This window comes from Culex pipiens, chromosome 3 (assembly GCF_016801865.2).
Source record: "Culex pipiens pallens isolate TS chromosome 3, TS_CPP_V2, whole genome shotgun sequence".
In the NCBI taxonomy this organism is placed as follows: Eukaryota; Metazoa; Arthropoda; class Insecta; order Diptera; family Culicidae; genus Culex; species Culex pipiens.
In genome coordinates, this window is record NC_068939.1 from 90,415,133 (window position 1) to 90,439,334 (window position 24,202).

The window sequence follows — 24,202 nt, forward strand, 5'->3', positions numbered from 1 at the left end:
TCGAAAGATTGGCTGCGATAGGGTCTGATTAGATTAGATTAGATTAGAAATACTTGTGCGATGTCGGACGCGAATATTTTATTTTTCGATTCACAAATTCGAACCGGTAAATGGGGTCAAACCTATTTTTAGAGGTATTTTTTGGACTATTTTAAAGATAACACTTTAAAATTCAAAGAATTTAATTTCAAACAAAAAGCCATTTGAAAACATGCGCCATAAACTGCTTGTGCCTTAAATTTGAACTTTTCCAAAATGTATTTCCAGAGATCTAGTCATATAAGTGTTTACGTCTTATTTTACCCTATTTTCTCATTTTATTTTTTTTTTTGTTTTATACAGAATCATATACTGAACATCATCTCCATTGTTATCCGAGCATTCGTTGGTGAAGGTTGTCTGAATCAACATGACTCGTCGCGTCCCGGCGCAAACGCCGGCCCTACCTGCGGCTCAAGCAGGCAAAAAAGTGGGAATTTCCAAAAGGAAGGTTGAGGCCTCAACTGATGGCCAAAAACCGGGAATTTCCAAAAGGAAGGTGCTTTTGGAAGTGACATCGAACAGCAAAAAGACGAAAAAGAGCGACGGTACTGTACCGATGGATGAGGAGGAGGAGAACTCTTCATCGCACGAGGAGCAGCTATTGAAGAACAACAAGTTTGCTGGACTGCCTGACGAGGACCAGGTAGCGGAAGCAAAGGAGAATGAAGTGAAACAGCGAAAGGAGAAACTGCCTCCTTTTTATGTGCGGCAATCAGCAGCAACGATCGACTTTCGAGCGGGGCTGGTTGAACTCATCAAGTCTGGGAAAGTCCTAGGCAACATTCGTCTGTGTCAGGACGGATTTAAGGTGCTGGTGCAATCCAGGCAGCACTATCAACTGGTCAAGGATTACTTGACCGAAAACGAGGCGGAGTACTTTACCCATGATGTCGTCATGGATAAGCCGTACAAAATCGTCGTCAGAGGTCTGTACGACATGCCAGTGGAGGAATTAGCTGCCGAGCTAAAAGTTTTGAAACTGGATGTGTTGGCCGTGCACAAAATGAGCCGACGCAACAAAGACATCAAGTACCGTGACCAGCTCTACCTGCTGCATTTGGCTAAGGGATCGACGACGCTTCCTGAGCTGAAGGCAATTCGAGCGGTTTTCAACATAAGAACTGCCACCTGAAGCGTCGTTGCGCCAAATGTGGTACCGATGCGCACATCACATCCCAGTGCATCCAAGATTCGCTGGTGAAGTGCCTCAACTGCAACGGTGAGCACTCGTCAACCGACCGAAAGTGCCCCAAGAGAGCTGAGTTCGTGAAAATTCGGCAGCAAGCATCGACGAAGAATCAGCCTCAGCGTCGTAGAACTCCTCCAGCCCTGGTGGAGCAAAATTTTCCACCTCTTCAACCGCGACGCCAGGTCCCGAACTTGGCACCGTTGCCGTTGGATCCCAGGAAGAGAGCTGAGATGAATCATCCACGGCCGGGTTCCAGCCAGGAGCCGAGACCGCCACCACCGGGCTTCAGCCAGGAGCCAAGACCAACCCAAGAACCAGCAGTTGAGGAAAATGGTAATGATCTTTACACCTCAACCGAACTCCTCAATATTTTCAAACAGATGTCCGCTGCACTGCGTGGATGCAAAACCAAGACCCAGCAGATTGAAGTGCTGACCTCGTTCGTCATCCAGTATGGATCGTAGGTCCCTCAAGCTGCTGAATTGGAACGCTTGCTCCATTAGGAGGAAGCACTTAGAGCTGGTGGATTTTCTTCGCGAGAAGGAGATCGACGTAGCTGCCATCACGGAAACTCATCTGAAGCCCGGTGAAAAAGTTTATCTGCAAAACTACAAGATCGCGACGCAGCTCGACAGGACCACCTCTGGAGGAGGAGGTGTGCTTGTCGCTGTTCATCGTGATCTCAAGCCACGCCGGCTGCCACACTTCAAGCTGGACATCATCGAGGCCGTTGGAGTGGAAATTCCCACTTCGGTTGGCCCAGTACTCTTCATTGCTGCATACTGCCCACGTCAGGTGAATGCCAGAGATGGTTCAGCAGCAAAACTGAAGAGCGATATCCAGAAGCTGACACGGCGGAGCGCAAAGTACATCATCGCTGGTGACCTCAACGCGAAGCATGAAGTTTGGGGCAACAGCAGGAGGAATCGGAACGGAGTGATTCTGCACAACGATCTGCAAAACGGATACTACAACGTTGTGAGTCCGGATCGTCCAACAAGGGTGGCTCGGTCTAGGAATCACTCAATCATCGACTTCTTCATTACCAATATGGCTGAGAACGTGGCTCATCCTGAGGTGTTTGAAGAGTTGAGTTCTGATCACTATCCGGTGGTTGTGGAGGTTGGAGCTTCCGTTACTCCGCAGCGGCAACCAACCCGGAAAGATTACCACAACGTTGACTGGCAGCAGTTTCAACAAGTGGTAGACAGCAACATCGACTATGATCAACACCCGGAAACTTCTGCTGATATTGATCGTTCGCTGGAAATGATCCAGCAGGCTATCAACCAAGCAGAGGCTGCCAACGTTCGGGAGGTTCCTGTTAATATTAAGGTAACTGATATTGACGTAGATACTAAACACTTAATTAGACTTAGGAATGTTTATAGGAGACAATATCAACGGACTGGGGACTATGACAAAAAGATTTCAGTTAACAATTTAAACAAAATCATACAAGACCGACTTGACAATATCAGAAATCAAGAATTTTCAAAACATGTAAGCCAGCTTGGGAATTATTCAAAACCATTTTGGAAACTTTCAAAAGTTCTTAAAAACAAACCAAAGCCTATTCCTCCTCTTATTGTTGAGGATTCTCCCTTGATTACATCTGAGGAAAAGGCAAATGCACTTGGGCTTCATTTTGTTAGTTCTCATAATCTTGGCGCTTCCATGACCAGCCGTAAAGAAACATCAGTTGCCAATAGTATTTCAACAATTAATAACTCTACCTTTGAATTTCCTGCAGATTCCCATGTTTCTGGTGAGGAAGTCAAAGTTGCAGTTAAACAAATGAAAAATATGAAAGCTCCAGGCTTTGATAACATTTTTAATCTAGTGTTGAAAAAACAGAGTGATCAGTTCTTTCAACATCTAGCCAATATTTTCAATAAATGTTTGCAACTTGGTTACTTCCCTACCAATTGGAAACTGGGCAAAGTCATACCAATTTTGAAGCCTCAAAAAGATCCAACATCGCCAACAAGTTATCGTCCCATTAGTCTTTTGAGTAGTCTGTCCAAACTCTTTGAGAAGGTCATCTATTCAAGGCTTTTGGATTTTACCAACGATAATAATATAATTTTGAATGAACAGTTTGGCTTCCGAAAGGGACATAATACTGCTCATCAGCTTACGAGAGTAACTAAAATCATCAAGCAGAACAAGCTTGAGTCTAAATCAACTGCTATGGCTTTGTTGGATGTTGAGAAGGCTTTTGACAATGTTTGGCATGATGGTTTGATACATAAACTGTATTTATGCGGTTTTCCAATGTATCTTATCAAAATTATCCAGCACTATCTTTCGGAGAGATCGTTCAGGGTTTTTCTGAATGGGATTGCTTCTGGATTATTCAACATTGATGCTGGGGTTCCCCAAGGAAGTATTCTTGGCCCACTTCTGTACAATATTTTTACATCTGATTTGCCTACTCTTCCTGGTAATGGTGTGTTGTCACTTTTTGCTGATGACACTGCCGTTATTTATAAGGGTAAAATAACCAGATATTTAGTTGGCCGTCTTCAGAAGGGTCTTGACGTTCTTTCCGAATACTTTGGCGACTGGAAAATTCGCATAAATGCAGCCAAAACTCAAACCATCATTTTTCCACTTTCCAAATCGGCCAGATTTGCCCCAAAGGATGATGTTTTGATTAAAATGAATGATGTTTCAATACCCTGGTCAAAGGAAGTTGTCTATTTAGGTCTCATACTTGACTCGAAACTATTGTTTCGGCAGCATGTAGATAAAATATTGAACAAGTGCAGCATTCTCATCAAGTGTCTGTATCCTTTAATTAACAGAAAATCAAAGCTTTCTTTGAAAAATAAGTTAGCAGTTTACAAACAAATAATTTACCCCGTTATTGAGTATGCAGTACCTGTTTGGGAGTGTTGCGCTAGAACTCATAAATTGAAGCTCCAGCGTGTCCAAAACAAGGTACTCAAAATGGTTTTGAATGTTCCTGGCTGGACAAGATCAAGTGAGGTTCATGAATTAGCAGAAGTAAAAATGTTGGATCAGAAGATTCTAGAAAAATGTTTGAAATTCAGGGAAAAATGTGCTATTTCTGAATACCCCTTGATTCAAGGATTGGTTTAGTTTATTGTAAGTTTAAGTTAGTTTTAGGTTAGGTTATGTTTTCTTAACATTTTCTTTTTTTTTTTCCTCATTGTACCTAGTGTTACAAAAATGATAAATCATATACTTTTAAAGTTAAGAAAATGAACAGTGTTTAAATCACGAAAAGCAAACTAAAGCTGAAGAGCCACAGCTGACCACTTATTATGTAAACCAAATGTAATTATTATAAGAAAGATTCAATAAAGTATATTTAATTCAAAAAAAAAAAATACTGAACATCAAATTCGATGTCCCGGAAGTCTCGTTCGAAAGATCGACAAGTCGTCAAGTCGAAACATGTACGCTTGCGCGTTTTACGCTGTGCGTGAGAATGTATCTTCTGGCGTATTGTCATAGATCGACAAGGTGCACTATCGATTTAATTATTTTTTAAAGCTAATCATAGACTTGCATTGAAGACGGAGTACCCTTTATATTTTTCTAATAATATGAATCCAATATCAAGAGTTTTTTTAATAGGCCATACAAACATGTAAAACATAATAGTTTATAGGACCTTTTAATAAAAATAACCCCAGATAGATTTTTGATGATTAATTAGAATTATCTCACAACCTCTGAAATTAAAAAAAAAGGCATTCGAGATTAAGGCAATAGCCTGGGTCGTAACATTATATTACTGAAAATTTATTGCACCAATTTTTGGTCGGATTTACTTCATCATTTTTTAAGAAAGGTTTTATTTCACTTCTTGGTGATATTAAATCGGGTATTTAATATAATGTATCTGAATTTCAAATGATCAAATGATAATGATCTGAATTTCAAATGATCGGGCTGTAATTAATATTTAATAAAGTCATAAGTCGACATGTTTATGAGCATCAAGTGAAATTTTAAAGTGCTTAACTCCATAGTCTTGCCATGAAAAATGTGCTCACTTTTCGTGTATGCATAAATGTCTCATATACAAAAACAGCATGCTGAGAAAAACGCAAGGCAAGTTTATCCCATAAATAAGGTTACATGTTAAGTTTTCGTGAAAATACTGGATTTCCTTTAAATTCTTAAACCCGAATTTGGACAACCGTAATGCAAAGCTAGGCCTGCAAGATTCCTACTTGGTGTCCGAAGGATTAAAACGGCAATCCAAACCACTTTTTACACCTAGCTCCCTGGGATAAGGCCTCGTGGCGGAGGGCCTCGTGACGGAGGGCCCCGTGGCGCGGTGGTTAGCAGCTTCGGCTGCCGATCCCTAAGTTGCTTTGGGGCGCGGGTTCGATTCCCGCCTTATCCTCCTGGTCTTCTATCGGATGGGGAAGTAAAACATCGATCCATGTGCGTAAAAGAGGTTTTGGGTGACATAAACTTTGAAAAACATTTGCAACGGCCTAACGCAAAAAAATATTGACATGACAACATTTTTCCGATGGATCAACTATGGTCCCCTTGAAACGAACTGTCAAGTAAGACCTTTTCTGTGTCAAGAAGGGCCCTGAAGTAAATTTTTCAAAATTGAATTAAAAATCCATTATAAATCCTTTGCGGTCGCTTAAAAAAATAAGCTCTATTGCTGTAATCATTAATATCAGCAATCTAAGCTTCATTTTAGGACCAAATTGTTCAAAAAGTTGGTTGAATTTGGTTGCTGGACTCTCCAGTTATAACCAAATGCAGGAGCGATAAGATACAACAATTACAAAGATTCGTTCTAAAAGTTAGTTAGTTCAAAAGGGTTAGTTAATGTTTTGTATTAATGAAAGAACATTTTTTCACTTTTTTTTCTCTTCTTCTTCATGTTGTAATCTTACTGTTTTCCGTACAACTAAGTGTCAACATAAAGACGTGGCGTTGCGTCGTGCTGCCATCTGGTTTTTTGAAGTGAAAGAGTGGGAAAGTGCTGAGTTATCGTCTAAAAATAGACGGCGTCCTATCTCACCCAGAAAAATGAAGTCGATAAAGTAGTCGGTTTCGATAGAGAAAAAGTGGAAAATGTGGTCTAAAAATAGCGACGCCATCCCTCTATGCTCTTTTGAAGTTGACGAGTTTGTTGAAATTACTTGTATGAAACCTAATAATTTCTTGAAAGCCTTTCTTGCATCGTAAGAAAATAAAAAAAAATAACTGAAGGAAAACATCGTCCGTTGTAAATTGTTCTCTTTGTTTCGCTGGAATCTCCTTAAATAAAAGTAAAAAAAAACTCACTCAACGAAGAAAAGGCCAAAAGGGCCACTCAACATATCTTCAAACAAGGTAACAGCTTTTGCAGCCTAATTGTTTTCTTGGATATATGTACTTTTCACCAAAAGTAGAAGGAAATGTAGAAAAAAAGCAGTGACGAGAGTTATGAAACGTTATTTCGCAAACTGTTGTGTGTGGTCTGGTAATTAGTTCATTCGGTCAGTGAAATAAATTGGATAACGACTTTATCCAAATTGTGTGAATTATACACGGTGGGGCAGCAAACTGGCCATAATGAGTAGACAATTGACACCAACATACACACACATGCAGACATTCACTGTGATGTTGAAGCTTGGTGTTACATGTGTGGAGTCTATTACATATAAATTTGGTAAATGGCGTTGGAATTAGGATCAGTGCTTTAAATCATAATGAATTTTACCCCATTTGTTGAAGAGGGTTTGTTTTGATGCACTGGTTTGCCCTTTTGCTTATCAAATCGAATTTTATCATACATTTCAGGCTGCTTTTCAATTTTAAAATATATATAATTGCATCAATTAGTATTTTCTTAATATGAGTTAAATTAGTCAAGTTTGCTAAAATATTTCGTCAATCATTGCAAAAAGTGGAACCAAACAAAAAAAAAATTATAATTTGTTAACTTTGTACAACATATTCACAGATATTCGAACAAATAGAAATATTGCTTATTTAAATATATGTTCCAATTGTATAAAATCTCATTTCAATCAGTTATGAACCATAAGTCATTAGTTAGAAATCGGCGCCACCTTTCTAAGAGGTCACTCTTTCTCCACCGTTTTCTACCCATGAACTCCAAAACAGTAGCACTTAAAATTAATTTCCTGTATGAAACCATTCACACACTTAGACACTGCAGACACTGAAAAAAACTATTGATGTCCAGGAAAATTAAGAAATTATTTTAAAAGTCTTGTGTGAACATTATTTGAGAATCATTTTTACAAATTATATTTTAACAACATTTTTCACAACTTTCTCACACCAGAAGAAACTTCTCACCGTCCACCGAAATTGGGTTACTTGCATGTACGAAAATTGCACGTTGTTTTAGCAGCAATTTTTTCTTTTCACTTTTTTTTCGGCAGCAGCTTTCAATATTGGCAGGCAAGCAGACATATCTCTCAAGCTCGGATCTCGACCACCACAAGAGAGCATACGTTAATCGATGTTCCGCCGCCGCGGTCAACCACCTCTCGCGCCCCCTCCGAGATTGTGGGAGAGATGGTCCCTCGGCAGTGGATCAGGCCAGTCCACCCACCCACCAACACGCCCCCCCATTTGATGAACACTATTGCTCGAAAGTGTTCCCTAAATTTGGATGAGATGGGCCAAATTGAGTAAAAAATTTTGCAATAGCAGAATTTTGGGAGTTCAAAGCATTATTTGATTATTATTTTATATTTGCAGGTTTGTTAAGAATGGTTTTAAGCATTTTTTAGAAGATCAATTTTAAAAATAATATATTAATGTTGATGCATAAATCATTAGATCAAATCACCAATCAATACACAAATAACCGGAATAACGCCAAAATGAAAACAAACAAGTTTATTAACCAATCTTTCGGCAAAAGTTATAGCGCAATCGGTGCGGTTAAACACAAAATCTACGTTAGATAACGAACATAAAGTTACAAGAGCAGCCCAATTATTCCCCTGTAAAGCCGTCAAAACACCTGTGGTGTGCCGAAATTTGGCTGCAAGCATGCATGAAGAGGCATTATCGTGTGGTTTAGGGTGAAAATGTTTAAAGTCTCTTGTTTACAGGCTGTTGATTTTTATGGACCTCGCAGGCTGTTGTAAGTGTTAAATGTCGGGTACTTTGCTTTGCTTTCGGAACATAATTTGAGCGTCAATAATACACAACTTCATTTGCTAGGGTACGTTATCCATTAGTGGACCCTTTTCCTATAGTGGACCCTCTGAAGGGTTTTTGATGAAAAATTCAATAAAATCACAATTTCAAGCGTGTTGTTATCTACAAATCATTTATTTGGCATGTTCAGTATCATTTGAAACAATGTTTTGACTGACATTGAATTGTCCTCTTCACCAAAATCAGTGTTTTGAGTTCAACATCTGAAATCAGCCATGGCCACTAGCATTTTCACAACAAACTGCATTTATATTTTATGATTGAATTAACCCTCTAATCATTTTTTGACTGATTATTTAACTTCAGCAAGTCGAAATAATGTAAGTTTAAGGATCTTTACTAAAATAAAGCGAAGAACTGCCATTTTCGATCAAAAATTAGGGGGGTCCAATATAGGACAACGAAATTCAAACTTTTCCAAAAGTTGACCCCTGTTAACCCTGTTAAATTTAACCTTCAAAAATGAAGAAAACTGTGTATTCAAGCAAAAGTTTCTCTAAAACATGCAATAAATGCTTGTTGTTATCAACCTAAACGCATATTTTTTTCAGTTATGAGTATAAATATAGCTGTTTTTATGTTTAAAGTACCAAAAATGCTGAAGCCACAAGAATTTATAATTAATCAAAACTATAGTTAATTGTACTTAACTGAAGCATCATAATTGCAGTTTGAAATGATATTTTATAATAATAAATCAAGAACAAAACATTTTTTTAAATAAACATGCGTGGTTTTATCAGCAACTGTAAACAAATCTATTGTTTAGTTTCGGTCAACCATTTATGTAATTAATATGGAAAAAATTGCATCAAGATTACTTTTTTGAATTATTTTCATGTTTATAGTGGTTTTTGAAACGTTTTCTCTGATCTTTTTCGGAAATAAATGTGTTTAAATGTCTGTTAGGTTTTTTGTTGTTTAAAGCCAAATTTGTTAACAAAACATATTTGTTTATGATGAAAAGTGAGCAAAATCCATCTTTTATTCATTATATCTATCATTAGACCTACACCATGCATCAAAACATCAAATATCGGTTAAATTTGGTATAAAAATAACAGTTTGCCTATAGTGGACCCGGGTCCACAATCGGATTATGGACCCGGGTCCACTATAGGAAAAGGGGGTCCATAACAAGGCAAAAAAACTTTTTTTTCAAATGGCTATTTTTCTGCTCAAAAACAAATAACTGATGAAACAAATAGTCAAAATTGTTCAAAAGACTTCAGATTTCATTGTTTTGTACAAAGGGTTATGAAAAAGTGCTTAAAATATTGAAAATTTGTGAAAAATGTCCTTCGGCTCTACTAGGGGGTTCACTAATGGTTAAAATACCCTATTTGTTTGTGCAAGAGTCGATTTGATCTCCAAGATTGTCAAATTGTCACTACATTTCGATGCCGGTGTGCTCTATCGTACTAAGATTTCTGGGATTCCTATACTGTTCGCAACCTGAGAAAAACGCATTTGAATTTTGTCCCACTTATAAGGCTACGTGAAAATAATAATAATTTAAGAAGAGCTTGAAGATAATTGTAAAACAAAGATAAAGTTGATGTTTTCAGCGGAAGTGTTGTAAATTCTGTAACATTCTTAATATTTGATGAATCTTTTTTCTCTCTTCGGAAAACTTCAAAGTCAAAGCGCCAGGTCATATCACATCCAATCAAGCTCATAATAGGGATTTGGGATCAGTACATCCAGGAGATCATGCCCTAAAATGTCCGCAAAATTCGACCATTTTGTTACATCTAAATGTATGCTGATTTTGTTTCATTAAGTGTGTGATATTATCTCCAAAAATGTTAAAGTGGGCAAGCGGGGTAACCATGACAGGTTTGAGTTTTTCCGCAAAATGAAGAGTACAAACTACATACGTACGGATTGCTATTGAATCCTACTGACCATGGTAGAGGAATGTTCAAAGTATTTCAAGAAGAAGCTCTCAAAAAAAAATTAAGAGCTTAAATAGTTACTTAACTATAATCAAGCAAATATTGATGAATAGCATAATTTAAATATTCTCAAAGTGTCATGATTTTCTCAATGAAACTGTTATCGAATCGGAAAACGGAATTCATTTTTGGATTATTTTGACAATTTTTCGCCAGGAGAAGGTACAATTAGTTTATAAATAATAAATATTGAGTATGTGTTCTTAAAAAATAATTTAAAAAAATCCTCAAATTTACATACATTATCAGCAGGATGATTTTCATATAAAATTTGAAAACTTAATTCGAATTCAGTTTAAAATTTAATATGAATCGATAATTTTATAAACAAAAATAGTTTTAAGGAATACTAGGCAAAATTGTGGATTTTTTGCAATTTTCCGCTATATTAATAGGTTTTTTTTTTAAAAGCTTATAAACTTAGTTAATTAAATAAAAACATTGATTTTTTTCATAAAAGCTGTATCAGTAACCTTAGCGATGGTACATTTGACTGAAAAATAAAATTTGAAAACATTACATCTGATTTCAACAAGTTAAACTATGACTATCAAAGTCTCCCGGAATTCTAAATGAGAATTTTCAACGCAACTTATTTTAAAAACTAACTTAATCCACCTATGTGGTTGGTGCCTTCCTCACTCTTTTCCAACAATGGGTGATATGTGATATAATGGGTTTGGACACAAATTTCGTCTGAATTCGTTAAGTTCCGGATTACAAAAATCACACATATCACTCAAGGGCACATAAGTGGTCATAGCTTGAGACAGGGTTACCAGATCTTCAATGTTTTGGACTCGTTGGAAAGGTCTTTCGATTACCTAACAATCGGTGGGTCGAATGATGGATCCGGACATTGTTTACGATGTCCAGTTCTGGGTGTACATTTAAGTGAGATCCGGCTACAAAAAAGTATATAAATATCACTTAAGTGGGCATAACTCGAGACAGGGTTGCCAGATTATCAATGTTTTGGACTCGTTGGAAAGGTAACTAACGATGTATAACATGATGATGTTTAGTTCAGTTCACTGCCATTTATTCAACTTCCAAAAATATGCGAAAACACATTTTTATACATTTCTTTTCAACTACTTATCGAAACTTCAAACAATTCAATAGCACCGTATGGGACCAGGGTTGCCAGGTTGCCAGATAAATCTGGGAATGCCAGATTTTTCAAGTGTCAGCCAGAATAAAGATTTACCCTTCTCTGTGCCAGATATTGACAGATTTTGCCAGATTTTTCACTTTATGCCCATCTTATACAATTTTTTTGATTAAAATGAACGTATTTAATTGAAAATCAAATAAAAGTAGAATATGTTTTACAAAAAGAAGATGTAAATTCAACTTTTTTAAGGTCATAAAATCAGTTAGACCTGAATTCTGAATTGAATTCTACAAAATTTTGAATCAATTCATATCCTGCCTCCCCTTCGCCATTCACAATTGTAAAATTTTCGTCTGCCAGATTTTTCCAGATTTTTCATCGATATTTTGCCAGATTTTTCAAATTTTGACCTGGTAACCCTGTATGGGACCCTAAACCAAGTCGAATGCGACTGGTTTGGTCAAAATCGGTTCAGCCAGTGCTGAGAAAACTGAGTGACATTATTGGTCACATACACACACATACACACAGACATTTTTCAGTTTTCGATTCTGAGTCGATATGTATACATCAAGGTGGGTTTTCGAGCTTTAAATAAAAAGCTCAATTTTAGAGCAGGATTGTAGCCTTACCTCAGTGAAGAAGGCAAAACACGATTGAAAAAACTTTTTTTGCAAAAATTGTGCATGGACCTCTTGTGACCTAACCTACTACATATTTTCAAATTATAAATCTTGCAAAAAACCTTACCAGTTGGAAGATATTCCAAAAATAAATTGCAATCCTATCAATGTCACCATGGTTTACGTTACTCGAAGGTGCAATAGGATGGAGTAGTTATCAATGAGACACGGGGAACAATGATAAAATGGCTCTCACAAGACGTAGTTTCAACCAATCAGGCTCAATGTCCTTCCATTAGGTTTAACAAAATTTAGAATATACCCAGAATCCAGGGCTGTCTCATTGTTCTCCACTCCTTCCAGCCTATGGGTGACAATGAGACACTTTGATTTTTCTTCAATAAACTTTTCAAAATCTATGTAATTCTTTCAAAACATGAATTGAAAGTGATTTTAAGCATATTTATTGAGCTTTGACTTCATTTTTGCTCCATTGAACAAAAAATATAAAGTTATTTGGTATAAATGTATGGATTTTACAAATTTTTTATACTTTTTAATACAACTTTTGTTAATTAAAGTTTCAAGTTGGTAAAATTGCTTTCAAATTATTAAGACAAGTAACCTGCAACAAAGCAAAACAGAAACATGACGTTTTACTAGAAAATTATTGATTTTCGTAGAGTGTCTCATTGTTCCTACCAAGTGCGTCCACAATGAGACAGTTGAATAATTCTGGCTGTAGACGTTAGATCGCTCTCATATTTTGGTCAATGTTAGAACACTTTAAAAGAAAGAAAATGCAACAAAAAGCTCATTAAAACATGCTGATGAAAAAATACAAAAATCGTTGACCCAACTCTATGCTAGAGTATTTTTGAAAAATTGTATAAATCCTAGCTGACGGAAATGACAAAATTAATAATAATTCAATAACAAATCCTGCTAAAATAACAAAAACTGTTATAATTTTATCCTGAACTTCAACTTCAAGAAGAAAAAATAATAAAATTTGTATTGAAGTGATACTATATTGAAAATGTTTAATAACACGCTACTAAGAGGAAATGTTGTACATTTCAAAAACTCTCCTAATAACATGATTTGTTATTCGTTTGGTATTCTGACTTAGAAATAAAATTACCATAAATCACACAAATGGAAAAGTTTTTCAGTCTCCATAACACATTCTGTTGTTATTTTTTCTTTTGTTAAATATGTTTAGATCTTTGGGATAATTTTGTCCAATTTCGTCGGGGTCATTATTTTGGCCATGAATGCGGTCCTTGAGCTAAAATTATTCTTAAAAGTTAAAATTTTGAGAGCTGATTTTTTAAAATATTTGATATAACCCCTAAGGGATTTTGCTTAAATTGGCTAGAACAATGGGATAATTCTGACCATTTTCGTCAGGGTTATTATTTTGGCCATGAAATTATTCCAAAAGCCTTAAGCTAAAATTATTCCAAAAAGTTGAAATTTTGAAAGTTGATTTTTTTAACTTTTCGAGCAATTCCAATAAAAATATTGCTCATTGATATAAGTTCAATTTTGGCCAAAAACGTACCTCAACTTTAAACTGTCGCTAAAATGACAGGATTTTTTTCTAGGAAAAAGATTTGTTCAGCTGATTCATCCTTTAAAGAGAATTTAGTTTCATTGAGAAGAACCTGAGAAATTGTAAAATCCGTAAAAATCACTTTGACTCAATGTCACCCCAGACCCAATGACACCACCGAGACATGTATGGAAAAATCAACGATGAAAAAAGGAATCTTTGATAATAGGGAAAATACCCTTTAAGTTCAAACCAAATAAAGACTACAAAACTTAATTTTTTTGTTTTGATACTTAACTTACTTGAAGAATTGTTTAAAAAGATTTCTTCATTTTTTTCTGGATTGAATACTTAGATGGATGAATTTGTTTAAATACTTTTTACCTAAAAGAAAAGATTTAAAAGCCTAAAAAGTGGATTGCAAAAGGCTCGTCAGTCAAATTCGCCGACCTGAATGGTCCAACGGATCGACAAAAAAAAGTCTTGTTCGCCAAAGTCTACCCCGAAGCCATAATTCAGCAAATGCTACAAATCACCAGTTAGTAGCTGCTACTGGTACCGATGTCCATTCACTTCAAACAAAAGTACATGTGAAGTGTGTGTGTAGCCACCAATAATTAGCCCCATCTTAATCGAGCGGCTTGGCGCACGAGGAAGTCACGGGTGAAAAAGGTGAAAATGTGGTGTGAAGCTTAGGAGAAGAAAAGAGAAAGAGAGAAAAGCGCCGAACTTTGGAGGCTGGCAGCGGCCCCCGTTTTTTTCGAGGAAGAGGCCCGAACAAAAAAAAAACGCGCAAAAGTTTAAACTTTACTGCCACCATCCAGTTGGGCATTCGTACGCCAGACCGCCAAACGAGTGCATCGTCTTAAGCTTAGCTCTCTCCTAGTCACACACTTGCACGGGAAGAGCTGCGAGCTTTTCCGTGGAAATTTTGAGGGGTGGCGAAAAAGTTAAGGCTTTGTGTGGGGGAAAACACGCTCTAAAGTGATTCAAAACTCTTGGTCTGAGATCGAGAAGAGGAAAAAAAGTTGGCTCAGCTCGTGGAAAACACACAAAAGTGCAGAACAAATTAACAGGTTGTGATTTTTTGTGCTGGCGAAACTTGTTTCGCAAGGAAATGTAGTGAAAAATTAAGGATAAGCTCAAGAATAAAAAAAACGGGTGGAAGAAAAGTGCACGGAAAAGTAAAACCCTTGTCGGGAAACTCTTTTTTTTTCTGCGGGGAAAGAGAGAGCAGACAAACACACACACACATACAGAAGTGGAAAACTCTTAATCAGAAAGTAATTTGCGCTGCCGGCGTTCATCCCTTGCGGGAGCGAAAAGAAGTGTGGACGGTTTATCCCGTGTGCTGAAAAGCTGGTGAAAAGTGGAAATTAAATTTTTCCTCTTAGTAAGAAGAAAATCAAAAGAAGAACGCCTTTTTCGGCGAAACGGAAGGAAAAGTCGAAAGCAATAATACTTAGTTCTTTTTTTTTGTTTGAGAAACAGAAGGAGCACGGAAACCGGCAGAAATTCGGTGAAGAGTAGTTAGTTTTTTTCCTGGAGAAGAAATCCCGCTTTTGGGAAAGTACTTGAGGATCCTGCAAAAATGCTGCCGCTGCTGTTCTTTGTTTTGCTGACAGGTGAGTTTAGTAGGAGGCGTGAATTTGGCTGGAAGGCTTGTGGGTAGAATTTTAAATGAGGTTTTTTTAATGCATAGCAATCGAAGAAAAACTTTAAAAAATAGTTATGAAAAACTTAAAAACTAGCAAGCATTGCTCAGCACTATATAAATTTGCAGAAAATGTTTTTTTTTTAGTTTTGTTCAAACACTTGAACAAGCCCCAAAAAAATCGGTAACGATCAGTAGAGTACACAGTGCGTACTTCACACTGTGAATACTGTAAATCGAAGTGACATTGATAGCCGAGGTGACTATGATAGGTTTCAGATTTACGGAATACGTATGGAATCATACCACCTACAACGGTCTGAATGATTCAATACCATTCCGTACGTATTTAATTTGATCTCTTAATTTTGCTGAAAAATCCAGAACTTATCAAAGCATCGGCTATCTTTTGAATTATGTAAATTAATTTGTATAAGATTCCTTGAATTATTCTATGTTTAAATGTATTATATTTCTAAAGTTTTTTTTTATGTTTCAATAAACTTTTTTTCCTTTTGGGTTGTTTTTTAATAGGCGGTTTCACAAGCAAAAAATGAAAATTAAGTATTGCTTATTGTTTATTGGAAATAAAAAAAAACTCTAGATATGTTGTGAATTGTGATTTAAAAAATCCAAAATACTACGTTGGTCATATTGGAATTTAACGATACATCGTTGAGTAAGTCTTATCAATAGTCATTCCAATAAGACTCACTAGGATGTAGGTCGATTTTTCTTACTAAAAAAATCTCTTGTAATCAAAATTATCTACTTAAAAGTTGTTTGATTGGATGCTTGGCTGCTGATAAATTGGTTAAAATGAAAAAAAAAACACACACACACACAAATTGCACATTATTTTTAATATTGTAAGAGTATCCTTTTTGAAAAATATTTGAATTTTATAAAAAAAAAAAATTAGATTTTGAGACATGATTCAAGTGTGTTTGTATAACTTGAAATTTTTTGCCATTCTTACAAAAGAAAGCTTTGAAAATTCGTATACGGATTAGGAATTGTCCCAGAATCAAATCCTATTACTAATTTAAGCCGGTACTAAAAACCTGATTTTTAAGAGCTCTTTTTCTTAAATACTTGTGCGATGTCTGTGCTTTAAAAAAATGTGCCTTTCATCATTGGGAAACTGCTCGTAAAACCTACAATTTTTATATTGCCCATTTGATGCCGTGGGGTTGAAGACGAGTATTCTTTTATGGATTCATAATTTAGGACCGGTAAAAGTGGTCAAAACTATTTTTAGATAACACCTTCAAATTCAAAGAATTTAATTTCAAACAAAAAGCCATTTGAAAACTTGCACCATAAACTGCATGTGGCCGAAATTTGAAGCATTTCCAATATTTATTACCAGAGATATAGCCGTATTAGTGTTTTTCGTCTTATTTTTACCCATTTTTTTCTTATTCAATTTTTGGTTTCATACTAAATCATGTACTGATCATCAAATTTGAAGTCCCTGCTCGGTTTATGCTCGAAAAATCGACAAGTCGTCAAATCGAAGCTTGTGCGTTTTCCGCTGCGCGTGAAAGTGCATCTTCTGGCTCATTATTGTAGGTCTATAAAGTGCACTATCGACACATATTGTGTTAAGTTTATCATAGACTAGTATTAAAGACTGAGTACCCTTCTTATTTTTCTACCAATATGTTTTTTCTTGATTAAGGGGAATTCCCGGGAATAATTTCCCGGGAAATCGATCATTTTTTGACCTCTCGATTCCCGGGAAATTTGGTCGAGACTCCCGGGAAATTTTATTCTTTTAAATATGAAAGCCAAATTATATAAACTAATCAGAAAAACATTTGAAAAAATCGAAATTGTTCAGAACATTGAGTGTCCAATGATCGATATTCAAGTTCGAATAAACCAATGCTTCTATAATCTTCTTATTCAGAAAGTGTAATTTTTAACTTGTCAAAAATTCCAATAACTATAATTGAGTGTAGCCAAAAGTTACTTTAAAGCATACTTAGCAGGTACACCCCATAAATGAAAAACTCATTTTTTTAAATTTAATTTCTATTTAATAAGCCTTTTCAAGATAAGTTTTTTTTTTCGTTTTTTCAATTTCCATAACATCTCTCTAGCATAACAATCCTTACAATTTTGTAAGTATCAAGGTAATTTCCTTTTTGAATTCAATAGTAATTTTGGGTTTTGCATCAACCTTTGTAAAGATCAGATCCGCCAATTGTTAACATTATGGTTTTCCGGATAACTGTTAATATTTCTTCATTTAATATTTTCCAGGTTAATATTTTTTATTTAATATTTACAGGTGACCCAAGAAGGAAAAACAATTTTAAATTGTTGTTTTGAGTCGTTATTTATCATATTGCAAAAATAAAGATACTGGGAAATTATATATTAGCTAATTTTAATTTTTTTTAAATCTAATAACAAGTCCATGCAAAAAGCTTCAGAAAAAAAATATTGAAATGTAGAACTGCGAACTATAAAACGAGGCTAATTAACATTCCAACGCCCAAGGCTCCAAAAAAGTTGGAACGGTAACTTCAACTCAAGGGTTCTCGGGCATAACTCAACCAATCAAGATGATTCTTCTTTCCGGTGATTTGTTAGGATGTCTAGATGATTCTAGAACTTTGCAGAACTGAATTTGATCAAATCTATAATTTTTGCGATCAAAAACATCCTTCCAACTTTTTCTTTCGCGTGTAAAAAAAAATTCTCCAAAAATTCCGCGGAGGCAGTTGTTTTAAAAAAGTTGGAACGATGTTTTCGGTCACAAAAATTACAGATTTGTTCAAGTCAAGTTCTGCAAAATTTTAGGATCATCTAGACATTCTAACAAATCACTGGAAACAAGAATCTTACCGATTGGTTGAGTAATGCCCGAGAACCAGCGAATTGAAGTTGCCGTTCCACCTTTTTTGGGAGGCTTGGGCGTCCGTGTAAGTTGGACATGCGTTGGGCGTTCCAGTGTTAAATTAACGTTTCAATGAATAAGTTTGAATTTATTATAACTGAATTGGTTGAAAAGCAACAAATTTAATACATTTCTGTTAAATTATTGGCACTATTGCATAGTTGAAAAAAACTCCCGGATCCCGGGAAATAACAAAATACAACTCTCGATTCCCGGGAAATCGAAAATCTCCAGAATCGTCACCCTCTATTTACAGACATGTAAATCGGCAAAAATGTCAAGGGTTGGTATTGGCACACACTCAAACTTTTTTTAAATTTGATTTCAGGACATTAACATAAACATTTTTAACTATTATCAACATAATTTTGAAGACATTTGGTTGCATATTTGCCGAGATATAGCTATTTGAAGTTAGCAGTTTCAAAAAACGGGTGCCACGATATCTCAACACTGCTTCGACCAAATCGGCTCAAAATTTTTGTGAAGACTCATTAAACCGGTCCCGTGTGCATGACGAAGGCCGATTTAAAAAAAGTTTATTTTTAAAAAAGATAAAAATATTTTTGTGTTTTTCATATTAAAAATCGTACGTTTTTTATTTTTTATTTTTTTAAAGCAAAATTTCAAAATCGGGCCTCGTCATGCACACGGGATATGTCTTGAGAGTCTTCATCCCAAATTTCAGCCAATTTGGTCTATCCAATCTCGAGATATCGTGGCACCCGTAAATCAACTCGGTGTTCCGAGAAAAACGCTCACAAAGTTTGACAGTCCGCTTTGCGCATGGCAGAACTTCAAACTTAAATCGTCTTCTACTCACTTAAATCATGACATATCTTCATGAAACTTTCAGGAGTGATTGGAATTCATCTTTTTAAAGGATTTAATAAAAAATCGGAATTATTAAAAAAATAGATTTTCTACATGTATGTAACCCTTTAATTATGCAACCCACAATTTACCGCTGAAATTTAAAATAAATGGCATTCAAGACCAAGCCTAAAATTACTTAAGGATATAGCTCAAATTCTCGCTAATTAGTAACATTATGTTGCTGTGAAAATAATTGCGAAAAAATGTTATCGGATTTTCTTTAATACTTATTTCACTTTTTCGTGATCGGGTTTTTTTTTGTAAAATTCTTTGAGTTTTTACCTGGGTGATGAATAGAGAGAATGCGTAACGTGATTTTCGAATGATCCCACTTTGTTTACATCTACAAAGTAAGAGGATGTTCAAGCGCAAGCATGACTTTTTTCTTACTGGTAAATGAGCTGTTTTATAATCAGTAGTATGTGTTTTATTTTGTCTAGTTTTTTTCTTTTTACTGCTGACGAAGAACTGCGGCGAGAGTGTAATTCTGCGATGTCGCAGATAAATTCCCTGGATGATTTTGAAATCCTGCAGCGAAAAAACATCGCTAATTCTAGCGAAGCACAGAATACAGAAAGGATTTTCACTAAACCAGGTTTTCAAACGGAATCAAACAATAAAGACAGCTTCAGGATGGATACAACCGCATCGACTCCATAAACAACTTCCATTCATAATTATAAAAAAATGACGACCTCACCTTCAACTTTCTTAAGATTTCTTGACTTCAACTCCAGGTTCTCAAAAGAAACACATTTTTTATTCATGCAAAAAAAACAATCTTTAATGATCTATCACAATACTCTTTACTTTTGACGAACAGTAAATTGGTTCCACTTTGACAGTTCAAAATTGAGGCCGTTTTGCGAACCACTATTCAGCACCCAGGTTTTTACCATAACTTTAAAATTGTCATGCGTTATTTAATAATATTCAATTTAAATTATTTATCAATATGACGAAAAAATTCAGAAAAACATGAATGGAAACCAAATAATTAAATATTTTAATGGAATTGAATCGAGATCACAGAAAAAAATAACTTTCGTAATCGTGAATTTAGTTCACGAATGTGAGAACCACGAAGTAATTTATTCATGAGTAGGGTGCATTTGCACTATAAAGCAATCCACCACGAAAACAGCATGATTCGAAAAAAGTTCTCCGTTCGGGCTCAAAATTTTTCTAGGGGTTCCGTGGCCAAAATAATTTGACCCGCATTTTTTGTTTGGCTATTAGGGTGACCTACGCCGTGTTATGGCGGTCCGAAATCATATCTCCGCGCCATTCAATCCGATTTTAGCTATCTCTGTCTTAGACGCAAAAGAAAGGTGAGTTTGACTATTAGGGAAAATAGTAAGAAGTTTTAAAAATCTAGCTAAACATTTGAAAAGGTCGTATGACAATTTAAAATGCTGTTTTGAAGGTCTCGGGACCAAAGAGCCTATGTCTTAAAATATTTTTATCTGATTCTCGGAAAATTTTACAAAAAATATAAAAAATGGTGATGTTATGTTTTCAATTTTCTGAGATATAATTTAAAAAAATTAAAAATGGGGTTTTCGACGTGCCACGCGTAAAATTGGGAAAAAAGACGAAAACGGCAAAAAAATCGACTTTTTTCACTGCGATATCTTGAAAATTTCATCGATGGGGGTACCAAATTTATTTTTAATTGAAATACGCAAAAACCCAGTTTTTATCTTTTTTAAATCGTATCTGAGAACATTGAAAACATAACTTCACCATTTTTTGATACATTATGTAAAATTTTCTGAGAAATCAGGTAAAAATATTTTCAGACATAGGCTCTTTGGTCCAGAGACTGCCAAAACAGCATTTTTTATTTTCATACGACCTTTTCAAATGTTAAGCTAGAGTTTCGAAAATTCTTACTATTATTTCCAAATAGCCAAACTAATCACCTTTCTTTTGCGTCTAAGACAGCTAAAATTAGATTGAATGGCACGGAGATATGATTTTTTGAAAAATGTGTTTTATGCAAAAATCGACAAAAATTGCCATTTTTCGGACCACCCTAACATGGTTTAGGTCACCGTAATGACCAAACAAAAAAATATGTAGAATTTTTTCGGCCAAGGAACCCCCAGAAAAAATTTGAGCCTGATCGGAGAACTATTTTTTCGAATCATGCTGTTTTCGTGGGGAATTGCTGCAAACAGAAAAGAATGGAATCATACTGAACATGATAGTTAGGTGAACACTTCTCTTTCCTCATGAAGTAATTTTCAACGAATTTTGAAATGTTTCAAAAGTTAGTTAGCTATAATTATGATATCATAGATAAAAAGGATTATTTCAAAAGTGTTATGCTTTTCTCAACGAAAATTAGTTTAAATCTGCATTTTCATATTCTTTGGACAATTTCATACTAAGAACAGCTAAAAAGAGAAAAGCTGCATTTGACATGCTATTGACAAATTATCACAAAAGTGTTCCGATTTTGTGGGTGTTCCGAATATGTGAGATGACTGTACATCAGAAAAATAAAATCTTGTTACGTTCTAATAAAAACCATAGACTAACAAACATTTCACTGTTAATTTTTCAAATGAAACATTGAGCTGGTACAGTTTTTGTTAATCCAAATTTCAAGCATCACATATCAGTTATACAGTTGCTTTTTTACAGTTATGCTACTATCAAAACATGCAAAATATCAATAAATTTTTGAAAATATTTGAATTTATGGTCCGAAAATTCAAAATTTGTAACAAGATTTGACAATCATTATTCAAAAAAAAAATCTTATATAGCATTATGCGATGCATTCTGAATGGATTTTATTGGATTTTACAAGTTTTTTTCCTATTAAAATGTAAATTTGACTAATTATTTTTTGACTCCAGATTTTTTTCGGGAAATTTTAAAGATTGCCTTAAAATAAACCTTTCCAATGTTAAACCTATTCAATTTGCTCACTTTTAGGCCGAAATTTTATAGAAAAACAGTGATTCCGGTTTTAAAAAATATATTTTTGTGTTATATAAATCAAATCGGTCATTTCTGAATAATTTCAATCCGTAAGTCACAATATACATTGTCATTTCACCACAAGGATCAGACGGTGTTTATGAAAATTGATTTGTCTGGACTGGATTTAGAAGTGTCTCGTTCCATTTTTTAACTGTTGTCTATTTCCGTGAGTCTTTCTCGCTTAGAAGCTCAAGGAAGAATGTTACTCTCTTGTTGGACATTTATTGTCGGCTTATCCCTTGTGTCTCGTTTAGAAGTGGTTTCATCCCATCAGACACTTTCAGTGTTTATCGTTTGCAACGATCTGCTAAAAGGTAGTTTTGCGCTTAACTTCGTTGTGTCCCAGCGTCAATTTTACGTTTTTTGAATTTTTTTTTTGCCCAGCATAAATTCCCAATCAAAAGCCAACATTTCAGCAGGAAGCCTATAACAGTGTTTTCTGTTTCCTAAAGACATCTTAATATTTGTGCACCCATAAATATTCATAATCAAAAAAGGTGCAGGTGGTTATGTTCTACATGACCAATATGACAAAGAACTTTGTACAAAACTCCTAAAAAATATTCTATTTTATTTTATATTTTAAAACATTGCCTATGTATTTAATCCTAAATAATTTATTCCTATAAAATGTTTTCAATCTTTGGCACCTCTGTGGAAATAAATTGCCAAAACAAGTATGGTTCGGAAAATGTCCAATCAAAATGGCCATTTTCATTACCAGTTTCAAAAACCATGAATTTTGATACCCATATTGCCCCAAGTCGTATGGTTCGATTAATGTCCCCCCGGTAGAACCTTCCCGAGGGCACTGGCCACTCCGGGTGTGGCCAATCCGGTCAAAATGGCCATTTTCATTACCAGTTTCAAAAACCATGAATTTTGATACCCATATTGCCCCAAGTCGTATGGTTCGATTAATGTCCCCCCGGTAGTACCTTCCCGAGGGCACTGGCCACTCCGGGTGTGGCCAATCCGGTCAAAATGGCCATTTTCATTACCAGTTTCAAAAATCATGAATTTTGATACCCATATTGCCCCAAGTCGTATGGTTCGATTAATGTCCCCCCGGTAGAACCTACCCGAGGGCACTGGCCACTCCGGGTGTGGCCAATCCGGTCAAAATGGCCATTTTCATTACCAGTTTCAAAAACCATGAATTTTGATACCCATATTGCCCCAAGTCGTATGGTTCGATTAATGTCCCCCCGGTAGAACCTTCCCGAGGGCACTGGCCACTCCGGGTGTGGCCAATATCCTATAAATGTGGTCCCAAGCCCATTGCCCCAAATCATTCTGGTCCGGTGACCGTCCTTACAATCTTCATAAGAACAGAATTCCTCCCAATTTAGTGCACAAACTGTGTCCTGCCACATTTCATGCGAACTATTTAAGCTAACAGATAGCCTCAGAAAAATTCAGTGCCTTACGAGGTTTCGACAAAAGCGGATCCACGGTGGTAATTTTATTGCTCACACACACACACGTACACATTGAAAGACACAGTTTGTGCACTAAATTGGGAGGAATTCTGTTCTTATAAAGATTGTAAGGACGGTCACCGGACCAGAATGATTTGGGGCAATGGGCTTGGGACCACATTTATATGGCCAATATCCACACCCGGAGTGGCCAGTGCCCTCGGGAAGGTTCTACCGGGGGGACATTAATCGAACCATACGACTTGGGGCAATATGGGTATCAAAATTCATGGTTTTTGAAACTGATAATGAAAATGGCCATTTTGACTGGATTGGCCACACCCGGAGTGGCCAGTGCCCTCGGGAAGGTTCTACCGGGAGGACATTAATCGAACCATACGACTTGAAGCAATATAGGTATCAAAATTCATGGTTTTTGAAACTGATAATGAAAATGGCCATTTTGACTGGATTGGCCACACCCGGAGTGGCCAGTGCCCTCGGGAAGGTTCTACCGGGGGGACATTAATCGAACCATACGACTTGGGGCAATATGGGTATCAAAATTCATGGTTTTTGAAACTGGTAATGAAAATGGCCATTTTGACTGGATTGGCCACACCCGGAGTGGCCAGTGCCCTCGGGAAGGTTCTACCGGG

General features: G+C 35.9%; 1 protein-coding gene across 1 annotated transcript in view; it reads right to left on the reverse strand.

Moving 5' to 3' along the window:
* Positions 1-24,202, reverse strand: part of LOC120422275 (mucin-19) — a 476,122-nt gene that overhangs the window by 362,202 nt on the left and 89,718 nt on the right. The window lies entirely within an intron of this gene.